The sequence below is a fragment of the Macaca fascicularis genome, chromosome 13 (assembly GCF_037993035.2).
Source record: "Macaca fascicularis isolate 582-1 chromosome 13, T2T-MFA8v1.1".
Lineage (NCBI taxonomy): Eukaryota > Metazoa > Chordata > Mammalia > Primates > Cercopithecidae > Macaca > Macaca fascicularis.
Window position 1 is genome coordinate 15,883,276 of NC_088387.1, and position 23,268 is coordinate 15,906,543.

At 41.2% G+C, this 23,268-nt stretch overlaps 1 long non-coding RNA gene and 1 pseudogene across 4 annotated transcripts in view; one reads left to right on the forward strand and one right to left on the reverse strand.

The window, feature by feature from the left end:
- Positions 1-23,268, reverse strand: part of LOC135966776 (uncharacterized) — a 407,986-nt gene that overhangs the window by 348,464 nt on the left and 36,254 nt on the right. The gene's annotated exons all lie outside the window — the stretch shown is intronic.
- On the forward strand, positions 16,732-17,196 carry LOC102122159 (small integral membrane protein 12-like; annotated as a pseudogene).

Below are 23,268 nucleotides of genomic sequence, written 5' to 3' on the forward strand. Positions count from 1 at the left end.
CCACCTGCCTTGGCTTCCTAAAGTGCTGGGATCACAGGCATGAGCCACCATGCCCAGCCTACCTCTTACTTTCCTGCAAACCCCCTCCATATCCCCAGCAAGCAAAACCAATCTCTGTGGTTTAGTTACTTTAGCTCCAGCCCCAACTAGACCAACTCGGTTTGGTCTTCACTTGGCCTATTCTCTCAAGTCTTTTGAAACTAGTGATTAGGATATTATATTCTAGATCTATTCAAGATTATTTCCATTTCATCAGAGAATTAAAATAATGCATTTAGACTTTGGAACCTTTCTGATACATTGCGTTTGTAAATACAGGGTACACATTTGGTGTTTTGCCACACCAAAGCAATAACCTTTTACTTCTGTGGAGGAGGTCTGGACTTGAACCAAGAAAATATTAAAGGAAATCAAAGCTCATGTGTAGAGATGCAAGAGGTAACCTACTGCAATAATATAAGTATTACGATTCTATGTAAAGTATTTAGAAACTCATACACTTTGGCAATGTTAAGAGGAGATTTTATATGACTGAAAGGCCTCAGGAGGCCACCTGGATCCTATTTATCTCTGAATAACCAGTAGGAACATAATTTTAAAAATAAATACATGTCATACTGTTTCAAACTTAAATCCAGTGTTTGAGAAATGAAAATTCACCCTAGAATTAGAAATACCACATGAAACAGAAAATTACAAAGTAGATGGTTTCCATATCACCTAACTTGAAGTGCTAACAGAAACAACAGCATACTCAGGTTGGGTGCCACTGAGAACAAAGGTGGCTCATTATAGCACCCTTCTGCACTGCATTGAATTTTTTTTTTTTTTTTTTTTTATGAGACGGAGTTTCACTCTTATTGCCCAGGCTGAAGTGCAATGGCTTGATCTCAGCTCACTGCAACCTCCGCCTCCCAGGTTCAAGTGATTCTCCTGCCTCAGCCTCCCGAGGAGGTCAGATTACAGGCATGTGCCACCATGCCTCACTAATTTTGTTTTTTGTTGTTGTTTTTTGTTGTTGTTGTTGTTGTTTTTGAGACAGAGTCTTGCTCTGTCGCCCAGGCTGGAGTGCAGTGGCACGATCTCGGCTCACTGCAAGCTCCACCGCCTGCCAGGTTAAGGCCATTCTCCTACCTCAGCCTCCCTAGAAGCTGGACTACAGGCGCCCACACCACGCCCAGCTAATTTTTTTGTATTTTCAGTAGAGACGGGGTTTCACCGTGTTCACCAGGATGGTCTCAATCTCCTGACCTCGTGATCCACCCGCCTCGGCCTCCCAAAGTGCTGGGATTACAGGCGTGAGTCACCGTGCCTGGCCAATTTTGTATTTTTTTAGTAGAGACGGGGTTTCTCCATGTCGGTCAGGCTGGTCTTGATCTCCTGATCTCAGGTGATCCACCTGCCTCAGCCTCCCAAAGTCCTGAGATTACAGGCGTGAGCCACCGTGACTGACCCATAACCTTTAAAAATGCTTTGAATTAGACAAAAGTTGTTCACTTTTTTTAGAATGTTTTCCTACAATATATTTTTATTAAAAAATATTCAAATAATGAAATATCTATTATTATTTTAACTTCAGATTCCAAATTATGACAAGTCTACAAGTATTTATTCCATTACATTCACCTAATTATCTTATTTTAATTGTTTACCTAGACTATGAAAACCGCGATAGTCATCATTTAAAGATATGAAACTCACCATTGCAAAATTATAACCGAAACAGTTAAAAAGATATGACCTAACCAACTCCTCCATTTTGCTTCTAACCTCCAAGTTGTCCTTGTTCATTCCTGGACGTGGGCCAAACTAACTTTGGGAGGAATTTAATTTCTACTTTAGTTTTGAAACAAGATGATAACAGTCCTTTCCCAAAACAAACCTTACTGCCTGTGGACTAAACTGCCTAAAGCCACAAAATTAGAAGTTATAGTAATTTTACTGAATAATTCAAGATGTAGCCATTTTCCTTAAACCAATATCAATATCTTATTTATTAAATATTACACAAGCAAAGATCATTCTGTTTTGGGCTGGGTTTATAGTTTTGTAACCCCTATGCCAAATTTTGACCTCTTATAGTATTTGGCAGGGATAAGTATAAAATTGCTTGATCAATAAATGCAAATAAAAATATATTCTGGGAGTTCTCAAGACATTTCTAACATTACCAATAATTTTAAAGCCAACTTATTTATTTAAAATTTTACTTAAGTTATATAACCTTGAAAAAGCTTTTGACTAGTCTTTTTTCCTGATAAAAGTATTTGATTCAAGCGCTTTTTTCTTAAGTCAATTAATTAGAGCTCATATATATGTATGCAGTAAACCATTGCGTACACAACACATAAATACATAGATACATTAGGCATGCCAATAGAAGTACATCTTATAGATTCATAAAAACCTTTTTTTCTTGTCTTAGACTTTCAAATTCTCAATAATCTGTTTGCTACCCTAGGCAGTTGTCAGATAAGCAGGCCTAAATCTGCATATTGAAGGAAAACAACTCTTAGACAAAAAATCAGATAGCAAAATTTACATCTTAAAGTACTGAGAGAAAAAGTCTAATGGTGCTAGAGGGAGATTAAAGATGGATGCCAAATCAAACATAAAATTTATAGAAATCTATCATAAGATTGTATGAGGAGACCAGTTTTATTTAGCTAGGAACTACCTATCTTTTAACTGGATCTCTGAGCTCTGGGCAGCGCCCACAGTGAATCCTGGGTCTCCAAAAAAGGAGAATTACTATGAGGCTAGACCACGTGATGCTTTTACAGTGCACTTTAAAAAATTCTTTTTAAACAAAGGCATTTCTAAGTGTCTAAACTACGCTCTTCCTTAGAAACCCAAGAGTAGCCTCTGTTGCGATAACTATTCTAGTTAATAAATCAGGTAACACAACATGAAAGGAAGCAATTTAAGAGCTGAGATGAACTTGTCTGCTTACACTCCCAGGGTTCCATAAGGGAAAACAGGTCTCTCCCAAAGCGAGTCTGGCACCTTCTCCATCTTCTTTAAGAAACCCCAGGCTATTCAACAGACACATGAAAAAATGCTTGTCATCACTGGCCATCAGAGAAATGCAAATCAAAACCACAATGAGATACCATCTCACACCAGTTAGAATGGCGATCATTAAAAAGTCAGGAAACAACAGGTGCTGGAGAGGATGTGAAGGAATAGGAACACTTTTACACTGTTGGTGGGATTGTAAACTAGTTCAACCATTATGGAAAACAGTATGGCGATTCCTCAAGGATCTAGAACTAGAAGTACCATATGACTCAGCCATCCCATTACTGGGTATATACCCAAAGGATTATAAATCATGCTGCTATAAAGACACATGCACACGTATGTTTATTGCGGCACTATTCACAATAGCAAAGACTTGGAATCAACCCAAATGTCCATCAGTGACAGACTGGATTAAGCAAATGTGGCACATATACACCATGGAATACTATGCAGCCATAAAAAAGGATGAGTTTGTGTCCTTTGTAGGGACATGGATGCCGCTGGAAACCATCATTCTCAGCAAACTATCGCAAGAACAGAAAACCAAACACCGCATGTTCTCACTCATAGGTGGGAACTGAATAATGAGATCAGTTGGACTCGGGAAGGGGAACATCACACACCGGGGCCTATTATGGGGAGGAGGGAGGGGGGAGGGATTGCACTGTGAGTTACACCTGATGTAAATGACGAGTTGATGGGTGCTGACGAGTTGATGGGTGCAGCACACCAACACGGCACAAGTATACATATGTAACAAACCTGCACGTTATGCACATGTACCCTGGAACTTAAAGTATAATTTAAAAAAATTAAAATTAAAAAAATGGGAAAAAAAAAAAAACAAAAAAAATCCCAGGCTATTATAAACTATTTGAAGTCCCTCATGCAGCAGAGGGTGCAAGAGAAAGGAGAGACAGCACCAGTAAATTTAGAAAACAGAATTCAGTCAACTGAAAAGAAGAAAACTTTCGCTCAAAAAAGGAACGAGGTCCTAGGAGCAAAATTAAAACTTGAAGGCCTTTTAAATACAAACACACATACACATGCACATATACACACATGTTGAAAGTTATCTTTTAATTAAGCTGACTTTTAACCACTGAGCACCTTTTAAAAAATCCTTTTAAGGCCGGGTGCAGTGGCTCATTCCTGTAATCCCAGCACTTTGGGAGGCTGAGGTGGGCAGATCACCTGAGGTCAGGAGTTCAGGACCAGCTTGGCCAACATGGTGAAAGCCCATCTCTACTAAAAATACAAAAAATTAGCAGGGCATGGTGGCATGTGCCTGTAACCCCAGTTACTTGGGAGGCTGAGGTAGGAGAATCTCTTGAACCCAGGAGGCAGAGGTTGCAGTGAGCCGACATCGCACCATTGCACTCCAGCTTGGGCAACAAGAGCGAAACTCCATCTCAAAAAGAAAAAAAAAAATCTTTTTATATTTCATTACCATATTTCAGCTAGAACAAATTGCTGCTATTTCAGAAGTACCAAGTATCAAACCAGAAAGGACTTGATTTAGGAAAAACCAGGCTGTCATGGTGGAAAAAAGAAGGCAGAATCCTTAGCTATGGAACTGCAGTGTGGGGTGACAGCCATTGCTGTTCCAGTTTAGCCTGCCTAGCTAAAAGGTGGCCTTGTTATATAAATAAAACCCCTTAAATAGTCAAAATAAAAAACCTTCCCTTTCCACCGCCTCCCAGCACCACCTTTTGCCAGCCATTTTTCTCCCAACACCACACCACCTTTTTTGTATGTGGAAATTTAGGCACTTCGAAGGCCTTGTTCCCCATAATTTGGAACTTTCCTTCAGATGTGATCAAGTCAGATAGAGTTGATGTAACCCAAATGGGAAAAAGCACAAAACAACAACAAAAACAGAAACAAACTAATAACAAGAAAAACAACAAACTTGTACGATTACTGAGCACTCTAGTGGTAAGGAGAAATTAAGACCCGCTGGTTGTTAACCTTTATGAATTGCCTTATCTACATTCTACTACTGATCTTCCGACATTTGAAACAAAAGATCAGTTTCTCAGAAATTATACACTTGGTTTATCTTCCACTTTCTCTTCCCTCAGAACTAAAGGTTTTTTTAGCGTAGGCGCCACCCCTGGAGTTTCCAGTACACCAACATCAGCCTGGGGACCACATCCTCATCAAAAGTTGGAGAGAAGGAAAACTCAAACCAGCTTGGGAAGGACCCTACCTAGTGTTTCTAAACACCGAGGCCACAGTTCAAACAGCAGAAAGAGGATGGACTCATCACACCCGGGTCAAAAGAGCACCACCTCCTTCAGAATCATAGACAGCTATTCCAGCACCAACTCCAACCAAGCTAAAGCTAAAATGGGTTTGATCCTCTTATGTTGCATCCCTTTCTTTTCCCCTTCTATTGTTAGTCCTCTCATTATTAATGCACCTAGGTCGAGTTCACCCCAAACTATTACTTCTGATGCTTGCCTTGTGATGCCCTGTGGAGATTTGCCAAGCCAGAGGAAACTCTCCACTTCAGAAAAGTATCTTTGTCCTTCCTAGCTCTCCTCAGACTGGAAATCTGTTAACTGGGATAAGTTAGTCTGGGAATAGTTTGACAAAGATTCCAGTATGAACTGGAAATCTTGTCCTCCTCGAGCAGAGCTTTTCTGCCAAAGTTGGTCCAATGCTCTATGAAATACTAAAGAGCAAGGATGGACTGCCCCAACTAGTACTTGGAGTTTCTTGAAACCATATATTCATTTCACTAAAGGAGTTACCCCTCCCAATTGTCAGCTGAACCAATGTAATCCAGTACAGATGACCATCTCTGCTCCCCAGACGTCTTCCCCTTCATTAAGCCTATTCTATGGTATCAGAGCAGAAGTCTCAGGGAAGGACTCCATAGGATCCTTTGAAATGTGCTTCATTGCTTCCCCACCTCCTGCACCCCTTCTCCCTCTCCTAAGTTCTCTTGTTATATACCCAATGATAAAACCAAAGTAGCTGTTGTAGAGGTGAAAGATTTAAAACAAACTATAGCAATTGAAACAGGGTATCAGGACGCAAATTCTTGGCTGGAATGCATTAAATATTCTGTTCGCACACTAAACAAAAATGACTGTTACACTTGTGCAATAGGCAAGCGAGAGACCCAAATTGTCCCCTTTCCACTTGGGTGGTCCTCTAACAGACTGGACATGAGCTGTGTGGTAGCTCTCTTCCAGAACCCCACTGCCTGGGGCGATGAGTCATGCAGGACTCTTTCACTGCTGTTCCCAGAGGTCAAGAGACCTACAGTCGGCCCCTGAGGGCCATCCGGCCTCCAGCCCCTGATGTTAACTTCATTGAGATCATACCTGCTATGAAGCCAGTTAGAATGAAGAGGTGAGCTAGCAGCCCTCAGGTATAGGCATACTTTCTACTGCTGTGGTTCACAGCCACTTAAAATGATGTTGGAAGGTGCAGTTTAAAAACTTAGGTTCTCATCATGGTGCCAAAACCAGAGCAGTGGGAATGAAGGAAAAGGGAAGGAGGATTCACTGACAGAACAGACACTGTTGGTCTCACCATTGATTAGTCATCTCTCAATCAGTGTTTATTTTTAGTCTCCCAACTAGAAATTATCCTTCTTGAAAGATTCTTAGCATAGTGGTCAAATGAGGTCTGCAATCAGATTGCTCAGGTTCCAGACCCCACTCCACTTTTCTCACTGTGTGAAATGTCAGCAATTTATTTAACTGCACCTCAGTTTCCTCCTCTGTAACTGGAGCTACTAATAGTAACTACTAATAGTAACTACTTCTCTTTTGCTTTAAGAATTATGTGAGCTAATGCATGTGAAGCATTTAGAAATGTGCTTGGGGCCGGGCACGGTGGCCCACGCCTGTAATCCCAGCACTTTGGGAGGCTGAGGTGGGTAGATCATGAGGTCAGGAGATCGAGACCATCCTGTATAATACCCTGTCTCTACTAAAAATACTAAAAATACAAAAAAAATTAGCCAGGCATGGCAGATGCCTGTAGTCCCAGCTACTCGGGAGGCTGAGGCAGGAGAATGGGTGAACCCAAGAGGCAGAGCTTACAGTGAGCCGAGATCACGCCCCTGCACTCTGGCCTGGGCAACAGAGTGAGACTCCATCTCAAAAAAAAAAGAAATGTGCTTGGGACATCATCCGCAACCAATGAAAGCTATCAATTATAATGTTGATGATTATTATAATTACTATAAATCATTTCATAAAGTCTATGTGAGGATTGATATTGCCCAAACCATGTCCTGTTCCTCAAAACTTTGTGTTCTGTCTGCTTTTGAGTTATCTGGGCCCTCAGTGACTTGTGTGGCTTTCATGGGAGTAGAAACATTGCTCTCAGTCTCCCCTTCTGCAGCAGTGGGATCTGGCTCCACTTCCTCTAGTGTCCATACACATCTGCGTTCTCCCTACCCCTTTCATACAGCCCCAGCTGAGTTTTTAAATCTTCAACCTGCTACTTTGAAAGTCTGTTTTCCATTCTATCATTGGATGTCGACATCCAGGGCAAACAAGAAAACCAGGGGGAGAAGATAACAATAAACAGCTAGAAAAGAGTAGCATTGAAATTCAAACTCAAATTTCACATTTGACAGATGGTCTTTAAACTAATTGCCTAATTAGCATATCTACTTGGATGCCTAATAGACAACTCGAATTTGTTCAAATATGCCCAAAACATGGCTTGTAAATATCCTACCTGATCTTCACCCCTAGCCTTCTGCCACCTTGATTAACAGTCCCACTATTCAGAGTTACTCTGGCCTAAAACCTAAGAGTCTTCTTTGAACCCTCTCTTTCCCTCATGCCCATATAAGTGCAACAGAAAATCCAAGTTGTTCCTCAAAATTGGCACTAATTTCAAATGTTATCCTAATCCGATCACTGTTCATTACCTCCTTTACAACCCCCCTCACCCACAGCACCATCACCTCAGAACCACTACAAGTCTTCCTAACAGCTTTCACTCCTATACACCTGCTCCAATAGCCTCTTTACACAAAAGAGCCAGAATGACCTTCTTGATGCATAATTCAGATCATGTTTCCCCTGCTTAAAACCAACCAATGCTTTTCCATTTTGCAAACAACACAGCCCAAACTCAGCACAAACTTCAAAGCCCCCAGGAACTGCCCAAGTCCTTTTCAACTGCACCTCCTACTACATGACCTTGGCATGTTTGAGGAAGAGCAAGAAGGCAAAGGTGATTAGAGAATGCGAAGTGACTACTACCCACTAGTCATGACTCTCTAATCACCTTGGTCTTCTTGCTCTTCCTCAAACATGACAAGGTCATTATCATCTATGTCAGTTGGGAATCCAACAGGACAATTCAAAAAGGGATTGTTTACAAAGATGTGAGCAGCAAAACCAATAAGGAATGGTTAGTCTCCCAGGGCTAGCAACGGTGGGAAGCCATTTTCATTCCTAGAACTAAAAACAATTAATATTGCTCATTTATGCACATATAGCCTATGTCTACTACTAATTCAACAAGTGAGAATTTTTCTGTCTTAATTACAATTGCATCATTCCCCCTTCCCTGACCAGTGCCTAGCATAATGGTTAGTGCACGGTAGATGCTCTGTAAATGTATACCAGACTGAAGGAACTGCTACACAATAGCTTCTCCTATCTTATACTCTTCTAGCTGAATCCAAAGTCTATTCAACAGTCAATTGTGGGATGTCCTTCTCGGTCCCTAAGCCAATGGGAAATATCCACTCTACCAGTGCCTTCTCTGACCGTGTCCTGGTCTTTAGTTGGTGCTAGTGTGTGTGTGTGTGTGTGTGTGTGTGTGTGTGTGTGTGTGTGTGTAATATATACAATATATATACTCAAATATATAGTATACAATATATACTATATACACATATATAGTATACTATGTATACAACATATACATAGTATACAATGTATACTATATATTTTATGTATACAATATATAGTATATATAATAGATTTGATATATTGTATATAATATATATACAAAGTATATATTTATTTATATATAAATATATATACTTTATATATATTTTTAAAATATACAATGACAGAACAGCTTCATGAGGCCACTGTTCTTCAGATACAGTAGAGATCAGTCATTCTAAACACGTAAGTCACCTTGTTTTGGACACGTCCCAAATTCAGTCCTATAATAATAGATAATCAGAAATGAGTACACCTAAAACTCAAGCTGGACTGAAGAAATCAGATTATAGCTGTGATTTCTTATATGATCCATAACTTGATAAAGATCTCAGTTTCTGGTTTAATTTTATATGAATAGAAACAAGGACTCCTTAAGGGTTTGAATAAGGCGCTCTGAGAATTAAAAGATGAATTATATAAGGGATAGGATTATATATTCTTCTGGGGTTCTAACGTAATTTTTCCATCTTTATAGAAGGGTGTTTGGTTTACCAAGAGTAAAATTTTGATAGCAAGCAAAAGTTGTTTACTTGGAAAAAGTAACAGTATCTTGAAATAGAGCACACAGTGACCAAATCTTTGAGAGAAGAAGGTTGCTTGCTAATACCTTACTGAGTCTCCTAAAAGATGTACCGTATTAAATCAATAGATAGTGACTCATCCACAATGGAGTACGAATCAGAGCAAATGACTGACAGGCCCACTGTTCTAATCTCCCAGTTGTGTTTATGTGATAGTCTAAATCACATCAGCCAACTATGGCCCTTTGGCCAAATCCACTTGCTTTTGTAAATAAATTTTATTGGGGTCAGGTGTACTGGCTCACACCTGTAATCCCAGCACTTTAGGAGGCAGAGGCAGGCAGATCACCTGAGGTCTGGAGTTCAAGACCAGCCTGGCCAACAAGGTGAAACCCCGTTTCTACAAAATATACAAAAATTATGCAGGCGTGGTGGCACGTGCCTGTAGTCCCAGCTACTGGGGAGGTGGAGATTGCAGTGAGCCGAGATTGTGCCACTGCACTCCAACCTGTGTGACAGAGTGAGACCCTCACTCAAAAAAAAACAAAAAAAAACAAAAAAAAAGTTTTATTGGAACACAGTCATGATCATTCATTTAAATAGGTATTGTCTCCGGCTGCTTTTGCACTACAACGGCAGAGTTGAGAAGTTGTGGCAGAGACCATATGGCCCAGAAAACCTAAAATATTTGTTATCTAACCCTTTATAGAAACAGTTTAGCTTTCTAAAACAGAAAAGAATTAGTCACTACTCTTAACGCTTGGGATGGGGAGAAGGAGGAGCAGGGTCTGTCAGTAGACGTTGCCAGGATGATATGGTAGGTGGAATACATGGTATGCAAAAACACAGCCCATATTTTTAGGCCATCTCTTGATTGTATCAAAGAAGTTCTTAAACTAAAATGCAAGATTAACTGATGCTCTGTCAGACAGTTTTGAAATCCCCTACTGGTTATTTTTGTAGTCACTTAGAGGCCTGGAAATAATGTTTCAAATTCCATGTAAACCATTTCACTATCCTTACCAAGCTCACAGCTAATTGTAGGATGTCCTTCTCAGCCCCTGAGCCAATGGGAAGTATCTGGCTGACTTGGTGTCAGCAGCATATTATCGACTCTACTGGTAAGGAAAGTGTGGTCCATTCCACCAGGTTGCATTCCAACATTCTACCTAGCGGTAGACTATCCACCCCAAGGGAGTTACGCAGTGGCCATGACTAAAGGCAGGCTGCAAACATGACAGTCACAAAAACAAGGTTTGATTTGCTTGGTGGCACCCCATGTTATGTGGCCTACACATCTATCTATGTCTTCCTCCTTGTCTACTTATTTCATAGACCCTCAATGTTAAAACCAGAAAAGGCAGGTGGTTCTTGCCAAACTCTGTCATCAATAGGATCAGCTTATCTTCTTCACTGTTAAAGTTTTATTAAATCATAGGAGACACTTGGTGCGTTTTCATAAGAAGCTCACAAATTAATTAAAAGATGTGTTTATTCTTTCAATAAATATGCATTAACCTTCCACTTATGTAGCAGACACTTTCCCAAGCACCCCAAGCACAGAGAATACAGTGCTAAAAAAGACTAAATCCCTGCATTCAGGAATCCTTCATTCTAATAAGTATATTCTAGTCTTTCTCATTGAGAAAGGCGTATATTGTGTTTTTAAGCAAATAAATCAATAAATATAACTTTTAAGAAGGGATAAGTGTCATGGAGAAAATAAAGCAGGGTCCAGGGTTATATAATTGCAGGGATGAGTTAATTTTAGGGAGGTTAGTCAGAGAAGGTATCTCTGAAGAGATTGACTTGAGAAACCAAGGTGAACATAGATAGAAAGAATAAGAAATGCAGCTGAAAAGGTGGACAGAGCCATAGGAAGGAGTTTGAATTTTATTTTAAAAGTGTGGAGAAGTCAGCAGAGGATTGAGGCAGGAGAATAACATTATCTGACTTGAGTTCTAAAAGTAAAACTCTGGTTGCTGCATGGAAAATAGAAAGCAGCAACAGTGAATGCAGTTAGATCTGCTTAGGAAGCTGTTCTAATTGTGGCTGGAATGCAGGGGTGGTGATGAAGATTACTAGCAGTTGGATTCAGTCTATATTTTGGAGGTAGTGCCAGATAAATTAGAAGTAGGGTAAGGAAAAGAAAGGAATCAAGGATGACTCCTAGGGTTCTGGTCTGAGAGCTGTGTAGACCAGCGGTTAAGTGGCCACATTTTAGCCACGTCTTCTCAGAAGACTTTGTCCGGTATCTCTTTGTCCCGACTCCCACGTACTGGCTCAGTGCACAGCACTCAGTGACGACAACCACCACCCACGCTGGGCTTAGGGGACGGTGCACATTCACACAGTGTGGGTGGTAGTTTGTCTAAAAACCCAAGTATCTCTCCACTCAGGGAAATTTTTTTCTTCATGGAACCAGCTTCCCTCTTTTCTTCATTCAACTCTTACTCACCTTTCAGGGCCTGATTCAATCTTTATTTTTATTTTTTTCACTTTTTGTTTATTTTGAGATGGAGTCTCACTCTGTCACCCAGGCTGGAGTGCAGTAGCGCAGTCTTGGCTCATTGCAACCTCTGCTCCCCTGGTTCCAGCGATTCTCCTGCCTCAGCCTCCCAAGTAGCTGGGATTACAAGCGCCTGCCACTATGCCCGGCTAATTTTTCTATTTTCAGTACAGACAGGGCTTCCCCATGTTGGCCAGGCTGCTCTTAATCCTGACTTCAGGTGATCTGTCCACCTCGGCCACCCAGAGTGCTGGGATTACAGGCATGAGCCACTGTGCCTGGCCTCTGATTCAATTTTTAATTCATGTCTTCCCTACTACCATTACCTAGAACTATGCTAGCCCCCCATGCACACCCTACTAAACATCCTAAAAGGCAGTCAGGTGCACTGGCTAGGAGTATGGGTGGGCAAACATTTTTTTGTAAAGTGTCAGCCAGATAGTAAATATTTTAGACTTTATAGGACATAAACAATCTCTATCACATATTCTTTGTTTTTTACAACGCTTTATAAATGTAAAAACTATTCTTGGCTCACCAGCTATGCAAAACAGGTCCACATTAGGCTGGAAGGTCATGGTGTACCAACCCTTGGTTAAGAGTATGTCTTACATAGACAGCGTGGGATTGAATCCTGGCTCTGCATCTACTTAGTTCTGGGGCCTCAGACAAGCCTCAACCTCTCTATGCCTTGGCTTTCTGATAGGAGACAATTCACCATGGATTTATCTCATTTCTGTACATCTTTGTCACGAACTACTTTTTCAAAGATATTTATATAGAGAACAGCCTTGGAAAAGAGAGTGCTTCCCTCTGCAGTAAAGAGCAGCCTCGTTTACTGTCAAGTGTAACAATGATAATATCTCCCTCTAAGAAAGAGTGGGTGTGCTTCAGCCCACCATAAGATTGGGTTCCCTGATCTCAGTACTCCTCAGCTGTAACACAGACCCACTGTATGCACACCTGAAAACCTGAAGTCCATGAGATCTATGCCACCCATTATGTCTTCAGTAATAAAGTCCTTTGTCTCTGACCCAGAAGTCTCATGTCTTCTGTCAGCTTCTATCTAACTTATTAGGATATAACTAGGGTAAAATCTCAGATCCTTCAAAGTTCCTGACATCATAATACATTTATAGGCAAAATAGGGAGACTCTGATTCTACCAAAAATTTTTTCAATTTTTTTAATTTAAAATAATAATACATTTATAGAATTGAAAAAAGAAATATGTGACAGAGATTGTATATTTCCTATAAAGTCTAAAATATTTACTCCCTGACTGACATAGGATTATGTTAAAGATTAAATAAACAAATACAGGCTGGGTGTGGTGGCTGATGCTTATAATTTGAGCACTTTGGAAGGACAAGGCAGGTGGATTGCCTGAGTTCAGGAGTTTGAGACCAGCCTGGGCAACACAGCAAAACCCCATCTCTACAAAAATTACAAATTTGCCGGGTGTGGTGGTGCATGCCTGTAGTCCCAACTACTTGGGGAGGCTGAAGTGGAAGGATGGCTTGAGCCTGGAAGTCGAGGCTGCAGTGAGCTGAGATCACACCACTGCACTCTAGCCTGGGTGACAAAGCAAAGTCCAGGAGCGGTGGCTCACGCCTGTAATCCCAGCACTTTGGGGGGCCAAGGCAGGTGGATCACGAGGTCAAGAGATCAAGACCATCCTGGCAAACATGGTGAAACCCTGTCTCTACTAAAAATACAAAAATCAGCTGAGCGTGGCGGCACGTGCCTGTAGTCCCAGCTACTCAGGAGGCTAAGGCAGGAGAATCGCTTGAACCCGGGAGGTGGAGGTTGCAGTGAGCCGAGATCGTGCCACTGCACCCACTACACTCCAGCTTGGTGACAGAACAAGACTCCATCCAAAAAAAAAAAAAATTTTTTTAATTTAAAAAATTAAATAAACAAAGTTTGCACTTTCAACTGTTCTTGGCACAGTTTCTAAGTTATGTAAATTTCAGCTATTATTAATATTATGACTCTTTGTTCTTGTTCTTCATAGCAAATTATCACAATTCCAATTTATATACTCATTGTTGTAACGTTTGGTTTATTGCCTTACTCCTCACTAAATTATAGACTCTATGAGGCCACCAAGAGGGCACCTAGTAGGCATTCAAAGTACTTATCAAATGAAATAATAAATTGTCTTCTAACTTTTCTTCCATAATTTCAACTATTTGTCTTTCTGCAGTAAGTTCTGGGAAATTCATTGGCACCATATTTCAGCTTATAAAATAATTTTCCTCCACGTCCAGTCTACTTATAAACTTATTTTCATACTGTTTTGGTAACTTGTTCTTTTTGTTTTGTTTTGTTTTTTTCCTTTGAGACAGTCTCACTCTGTTGCCCAGCTGGAGTGCAGTGGCGTGATCTCTGCTCACTGCAGCCTCCACCTCCCAGGTTCAAGCAATTCTCCTGCCTCAGCCTCCTGAGTAGCTAGGACTACAGGTGTGCAACACCCAGCTAATTTTTGTATTTTTAGTAGAGATGGGGTTTCATCATATTGGCCAGGCTGGTCTCAAACTCCTGATTTTTTTTTTTTTTTTTTTTTGTATTTTTTTTTTTAGTAGAGACGAACTCCTGATCTTAAGTGATCCTTATATCATCCGCCTGCCCCGGCCTCCCAAAATGCTGTGATTACAAGTGTGAGCCACCAGCACTTGGCCCAGAGTAGCCTAGAAATGCTTTGTGAGTGCAACATAATCTCAATCATTTCTAGAAATACTGAAAATTTAAGTTATCTAATTTTCTAAATTATCCGTTTTCTCAGTAACTATTTACTAATTATTCTTCTTTGTTCTTCTTCTTCATGCTAATGTCTGATGACTTTTAGTTATCTATTCAAGTTTATAAATGAGAAGTGTTTCTAGCTAGTGTTCTAAAGTCACTGTGTCCTTTGCAGTGTGAATATATGGCTGAGGGCAGAGCACTGGCCATGGTGAGTGGACAGCGAAGTGCAGCCAGGAAAATCACCTTTCACGCTTCTTGGGGAACTTGCTTTCAGAATGTGAGACTCTGTGTCCATTTTGGTGGCTAGAACCTGAACTATCTCTCTCCAAGATTATACTACGACATTCCGTCTCCCAAAGGAGGCCCTCCCCACTTTCTGGTCATTAAGAGCAAGGCTGTCTCTAGCTATAGCCTAGAAGAGGAACACTCATTTGGGCACTCTCTGGGCCTGACCCTATTCCAGCCGTCTTGGAACTAATGACCCGGCCCTCTGCCCCATAATCTACTCTTCTCCACTGCTTCTTCCCCCACACAGCTACTAATGACTGTAGTCTTGAGGATTTTTTCAAGGTTCTTTCAAAAAACCTCAATGTTCCAATAGTCTCTTCCTCTACTATATTGCTTTTTAGGATCTTTGCTTTTGCCAAAGATCGAATCCCATGCTTTGTGTCTCCCAGAAATCCCTCACTGTTTCCTGTTTGCGGACGGCAATGTGAACGTTTCCCAGCGCTGCTGCAGATCTTGCTCTTTAACCGCACAGCATTTTGAAAGGAGCAAAGATTAAAGTGTGTACTGAGTAGCCACCCATCTTGAATCAGAATGGCTGTTTAGCATTTAAATATGCTAAAGTCTCTCCTGGTTTTTTCAAAAAAATTATTTTTGCCTTTTAAAATAGGTGATTACACACACCTTCTCCATTTTCTCATTTTCCATCTCACTCCAGCAGAGTCAGGCTCTGTCTCCAGAAGTCCATCAAAAGTGTTATTGCCAAGGTCTTAAGAACCTTCTTGCCACTAAATCCAATGGATACTTTTAAATCCAAATATTTCTTGCAGCCTTTGACAATGTAACCATCATTACTTTCATGAAATGCTCTCATCCCTCAGTTTCTCTGATAACGAACATTCCAGACTTTTCCTCCCACCTTTCCCACAATACTTTCTCACCTACTCGCATCTTCTTTCTGAGGGGTTCCAAAATTCTTCTAGTTTTGTTTTTCTGTTTGTTTTTGTTTCATTCTCTTTATTCTCTGAGTCATCCACTCAATGGCTTCAATTCTTTCTACATGCTGATGCCTCTTGGACTCTCAGACGTACCTTCAGGCCAATGCTTGTTCTTGAGAACATCAAACTACTATTTGGATATCCCATTGGCATCTCAGATTCAGCTCATTCAAAACTGAACTTATCACCTCCCCAGCACTACACCTGTTTTGTCTGGTTTCTTATTTCATCAAATACCCAACCAGTTGCCAAGTCCAAATCTCTTCCCATATTCCCCACAACACTTCCCCACACATTAATCCCCTTAATATTTTTCAAACCTTCCTGCCTCCTTCCATTCTCACTGAATTGGACATTGTTGATTCCATACCCAGCATCTATCTCCTCTTCATTCTTCCTAATAAAACCCAGTTCTGGTGTCTGCCTCTTCCCCATGCAGCCCACATGCCTCCAAGGACATTGATCTCAACTTCAGCTTCAGGAACTAGACTGATTGGCTAAGAATAAGCCATTCTCCTGGGCAGTGGTCCGTTTAGGAGCTGCCTTGGAATGTACTTTGGTCAATAAGAGTCAGGAAGAGGCTGGAAGAGAATTCTGACTTGTAGGACATTTCTCATTCTTCTGGGAATGCTTCAAGAATGGACCTCTCAATTCCTCTGGATATTTCATGTGTAGAATATAGTCTGGACGGGATGCAACAATTTTGCAGCCAAATCCTAATAAAAAAGCAATGAATAAAAGAAAAACTAGGGTCTGGGAGCAGCAATGTCTGTGATGTGCTCTAGGAGAGCCAGGGAGAGCAGGCCAGACTGGGCCGCAAATGTCACATGCCCTGTACTTTGAACTGTGATGCATACCTATGCTCGCTATGTCACATTTCCTGTGGCCTTCATAGTTAGGGCTATGGATGGGATGCCACCTGGAACAGTTCATCAGGGAAAAGGATCCCAGGCCTGTGGAGGAGGAGAAGAGCATCTCAGAGCACTGGGAGGATCACAAACTCGGTGAGTTGCTTGACAAGGAGCACACCCAGGTGATGAGCCTTAAGGGCAAGCTGGAATTTTCCCTGAAGGTGTCCTTAGCAGAAATCGCCCAGAAAAGAATTAATGGAGGACACAAGGCCCTTTGGTCTTACTGTGGGCCACGACTGGTCCTGCCACTGTGTCCACCCAGCCCCAGAATTCACCTCTGATCTGCTTTGTTGCTCACCCTGGCCCCTCCCACACCTCAGCCACACACACACTGGCTGCTCCTTGATGGCAGGCAGAGCCAGCAGCAGCTGAGGGCCAGGGAAAAGGAAGGCACTAGAGGGTTCTGGCTGAAAACTGCATCTGTTGTATAGTGGCCACAAATGTTCAGGCTTCCAAGCCTATGGGTGCACTGTGGGGAAGAGTGTTATGAAATGCACACTGGCTGTCAGTCTCCGTGGGAAAGCAGTTTGGCCTCAAGGGAGAATGGATGGGATGTGGGTGTTGCCTTGAGAAGGGATAGTTACTTGTCTCTTTTCAGTTTGCAATGGGAAGAGTTCAAAAATCCATCTGACCAGGCATGGTGGCTCATGCCTGTAATCCTAACACTTGAGACAGTTGAGGAGGGAGGATTGCTCAAGCCCAGGAGTTTGAGGCCAGCCTGGGCAACACAGGGAGACAGACCACATCTCTAGAAAAAATACAAGAATAGGCCGGGCGCAGGGGCTCAGGCCTGTAATCCCAGCACTTTGAGAGGCCGAGGCGGGTGGATCGCCTGAGGTCAGGAGTTCGAGACCAGCCTGGCCAATGTAGGTAGTGAAACCCCGTCTACTAAAAATATATATAAAAAGAAATTAGCTGGGTGTGGTGGCAGGCGCCTGTAATCCCAGCTACTAGGGAGGATGAGACAGAAGAATTGCTTGAACCTAGGAGGTAGAGGTTGCAGTGAGCCAAGATTGTGCCATTGCACTCCAGCCTCAGCAACAAGAGTGAAACTCTGTCTCAAAAAAAAAAAAAAATGCAAGAATAGGCAAGTGTGGTGGCACATGCCTATGTAGTCCCAGCTACTAGAGAGACTGAGGTGGGAGTATCACCTGAGCCCTTGGGAGGTCAAGGCAGCAGGGAGCCATGATGGCACCATTGCACTCCAGCCTGGATGACAGAGGGAGACTCTGTCTCAAAAAAAAAAAAAAAAAAAAATCTACCTGGTTCCCTTCACTAGTTTGCCAAAAAAATTAAATTGAATTACTCCAGACTTACTACATAAACCATCTTTCAGTATGTATCTCGTCAAAGTGGGTAAAATAATACTTATATAATGATGTAATTTGTCTTTAGAAGCAGTGTAAAAATGACTTGCAAAATAGCTGTTAAAAAAATATTGAAATCTATTATTCAGTTTTCTCAAAGAAATATACATTTTAAAGTTATTGACAATTTCAAGATTAATTATCTTCCTGAAGGGAGATAACAATAGAGAGCAATTATAGCTAGGAGTTGCAAAACAAAGAATTTATGATTTTTCAATTATTGCTCTATGTGTGTGGTTATTGTTTTACCTTTTATTTAACAGTAAGTTGTGTTTAACATAATCTGATTCTTTGACACTTTAAAGATCTGTCAAGTACTTTTGTCACTGCTTTTGCCTTGGTTTTTGCTTTTGGATTGCCTATTCCTAATTAACAGAAGCTTGAAGTCTCTGGTTTGGAAGTGAATCAGAATGCTGTTGTTTAATAGTGGGACGCTGAGCAGTTGACACTTTGCTGGGCTAACATCTTTTCAATGAAATGATTACATCTATTGCACATCAATCACTTGACATGACCAAAATAAAACCAGCTAAATTAAAATAAAAATTAAAAAGAATGATCTAGACTTTTTTTCTTGTGGTCAAACAGATCGCTACTGTGAAGAAGTGGGTTAATGACTATCAACATGTACCTGGGTATGGCTTATACAATAAATAATCTCATCTTTATGCAAGAATGTCATGGCTTCTGCAGAACAACAAAAACCTGAATAACAGGTTCTTGTAAGGGCCAGGTTTCCAGGGCTGAACAATAGGAGAATCATTTAGGATAGATTTTAGTTTAGATTAGGACAAAATCCTAGACCAAAAGACTGAAAAGATTGTTTGGGTACTTGAACAGTATCTTGGAACCAAAGAAACTGAATGTGAAAATTTATTATTAAAAAGTCAAAACCAAACCAGTAGCGGCTGATTCTAAAGCCAGTCTTTCACTCAATTCTATGTATCTATGATTACCTAACAAACACAAGGTCCTCGCCAGTAGACTAGAATCATCACTGTCTCTAGAACTGTGTTCATATTGAATGCTAGAAGGCTGTATTCACCCTGTGCTGATATAATCACATAAAATGCAAATGGAAAGTCAGAATGGGGTGAGGCAGAGGCTTACTGCCTTTTATAACGTATGCCATGCCATATGCATACTTCATAGTGTTGGAATTAAATATATACATGCAAGCATGCAAACAAGAGACCCCAAGGTTCCTCTCAAAATCTGGAGGTGGGAAGGAAGTGAGCCAACTGGCAACCATCTAGAAGACAGTCAGCTATTCACAATCAAGGACACTCTCTTGTTCATAAATTCTCACCCTCACCCCAGAAAAAGTTTACATTGTATATACCATATTGTTTTTAACTATTACTGCTTTTATGCCCTTTGGGGGGCCTAATACATTTTTTAAATTAAACATAATGTTTAAATAACTATGTCTAAATAACAAAAAATACATGCAATTTTAGATAAGACAGTGTCACAGAATTACCAAAGCTTCTTGTTAGGAATAAATAAAGTACATTTAATGGACAAACATTCACTGAGTATCTGCAATGTGCAAAGCACTGTGTAAGGCCATCCCAGGTGTGAAGAAACATCAAATAAGACAGACACGGTGCCAGGCACAGTGGCTCACGCCTGTAATTCCAGCACTTTGAGAGGTCGAGGTAGACAGATCACCTGAGGTCAGGAGTTCAAGACCAGCTTGGCCAACATGATGAAACCCCGTCTCTATTAAAAATAGAAAAATTAGCTGAGTGTGGTGGCAGGCACCTGTAATCCCAGCTACTCGGGAGGATGAGGTAGGAGAATCGCTTGAACCCAGGAGGCGGAGGTTGCAGTGAGCCGAGACCGCACCATTGCACTCTAGCCTGGGTAACAAGAGCGAAACTCCATCTCAAAAAAAAGTAAAGCACCTAATCAAAACCACAATGAGATACCCCCTCATGCCAGTCAGAATGGCAATTATTAAAAAGTCAAGAAACCACAGATGCTAGTGAGGCTGCAGAGAAAACAGAATGCTTTTACACTGTTGGTGGGAGTATAAATTAGTTCAACCATTATAAAAGACAGTACAGCAATTCCTTAGAGATCCAGAAGCAGAAATACCATTTGACCCAGCAATGCCATTACTGGGTATATACCCAAAGGAATACAAATCATTCCATTATTATGTAAAGATACGTTCATGAGTATGTTCATTGCAGCACTATTCACAATAGCAAAGATATGAAACCAACCCAAATGCCCATCAATGATAGACTGGTACATATACACTATGGAATACTATGTGGTACATATACACTGCAGAATACTATGCAGCCATACAAAGGAATGAGATAATGTCCTTTGCAGGGACATGAATGGAGCTGGGAGCCATTATTCTCAGCAAACTAACACAAGAACAGAAAAGCAAACACTGCATGTTCTCACTTATAAGTGGGAGCTGAACAATGAGAACACATGGGCACATTGGGGGAACAACACACACTGGGGCCTATCAGTGGGGCAGGGGGAGGGAGAGCATCAGGAAGAATAGCTAATGGATGCTCAGCTTAATACCTGGGTGATGGGTTGATCTGTGCAGCAAACCACCGTGGCACATGTATACCTATGTAACAAACCTGCACATCCTGCACTTGTACCTTGGAACTTAAAAGTTGAAGAAAAAAAAAAAGAAATGAGTAAAGACCCTGACACATGCTGAAGTACTCAAGAGGGAAATCATCATCATATCTAGAATTTGCTCTAAAATATTAAAGAAAAAAAGGTACTTGGAGGTAGAGGAGGAGCAACAGATGAAACAAGACTAGCCATCAGTTGGTAATTGTTAAAGCTGGGTGATTAGGAACATGGGCATTCAAGTTTCGAATGTATTTGAAATTTTCCGTAACAAAAAGTGAAAATAAATATATACATTTAAAAATAGCACATAAAATTACTACAACAATAAGCCTGACAACCTGGACCACACCATCTTCACTCATTATAGAACTGCTTTCCTTGAGAATCATAAGAAACCAAGTCTATTTGTTTGAGCAATGTTGTCAGGGATGCTGTGTATCCTATCACACTGGCTTCCATGAGGATCCACATAAAAATACTTTTTAGGTCTTTATGCCAGGACAAGCTGCTGTAATTACTCATTTCTAAGTTATGCACTCTGTGAATCTCATGTTTCTCTTTACTCTGCAATCCACTTTATAGTCCCTAGTTCTAGAGATCACCAATGCCCACTCAATCCACAATTTTACTGCAGTTTAATCGTGACCTTGCCCTGTGTATCTCCATCTGGCTATTTATTTGTATCCTCTAAAATACCCTTTGTGTCCAGGTGCAGTGGCTCATGCCTGTAAATCCCCACTTTGAGAGGCCAAGGCAGGTGGATCACTTGACGCCAGGAGTTCCAGACCAGCCTGGCCAACATAATGAAACCTTGTCTCTACTAAAAATACAAAAATTAGCCAAGCACAGTGGTGCATGTTTGTCGTCCCAGCTACCAGGGAGGCTGAGGCACAAGGATCGCTTGAACCCAGGAGGCAGAGGTTGCAGTGAGCCGAGATTGCACCACTGCACTCCAGCGTGAGTAACAGAGCAAGACTCTGTCAAAAAAAAAAATCCTTCTTTATAATGAACTGGTAAATGAGTTTCCCTGAGTTTTGTGAACAGCTCCTGCAAATTAACCATATCTAAAAACGGGGCCATGGGAACTTCAACTTGGAGTGGATCAGCCAGAAATTCCAGAGGCCTGGACTTGCGACTGGTGTCTGAAGGAGGGGGCAGTTTGGGGACTGAGCCCTCAACCTGTGGAATCTAAAGCTATCTCCAGGCAGAGAGTGTCGGATTTGAATTATAGGACATCTAGCTAGTGTCTGCTACTTGGCATGTGGGGAAAAAAACCCACTCATTTGGTCACAAACTTGATGGCTATTGTAGAGTGAAAGAATAGAAAAAAATCTCAGTGGTTTTTTTTTTCCTCTCACAGGGGGGAAGTTACAATAATCCTTGCAGTGTTTAAATGGAATTTTAGGTATCAATAGAAACTCATAGTTTTTACTAGATAAATAGATACCAGTGGGTGTGGGTGTGAGTGTATTATATAAATATCTATATATCATATAGATATAGATATACATACACATACATATATCTCTTACTTCGGAATTAGTTTCCTATTGGTACTGTAACAAATTAGCACAAACTTAGTGGTTTAAAACAGTACAAATTTATTCTTTTACAGTTCTGGAGGACAGAAGTCTAAAATCAAGGACCTCAGAAGAGAATCTGTTCCCCTCCTCTTTGATTCTTCCCTCCCTCTCATAAGAACCCTGTGATTATACCAGGCCCACCCAGATAAACCAGGGTAATTATCTTAAGATCCTTAACTTCATCCACAGAGTTCCTTTTGAATGTAAGGTAATATATTCACAGGTTCCAGGATTAGGACATATGAAGGCATTTTTCTTTTTTTCTTTTTTTTTTTTTTTTTTTTTTTTTTTTTTTTTTTTGAGATGGAGTCTCGCTCTGTCACCCCGGCTGGAGTGCACTGGTGCAATCTCAGCTCATTGCAAGCTCCACCTCCCGGGTTCATGCCATTCGCCATTCTCCTGCCTCAGCCTCCCAAGTAGCCGGGACTACAGGCGCCCGCCACCACTCCCAGCTAATTTTTCGTATTTTTAGTGGAGACGGGGTTTGGCTACCAGGATGGTCTCTATCTCCTGACCTCGTGATCCATCTACCTCAGCCTCCCAAAGTGCTGAGATTACAGGCGTGAGCCACTGCGCCCAGCCAAGGGCAGCCACTTTTCTATGCACCACAATGTGTATGTGGAGGGGGGGAGATATGTATATATACACACACCTGTATATACATATATTCCCCAGTCCTCACTCTTCTAGGCTGAGAAGACCTAGAAGCCATGGTACTCACTGGCAATGAGCACAATGCTTCCCCAGTTCCTGATTTCTAAATACCATACTCCAGCAACAGGAACCAGAGCTCCTTAGAGACATGGTTGATTTTAGAACGGG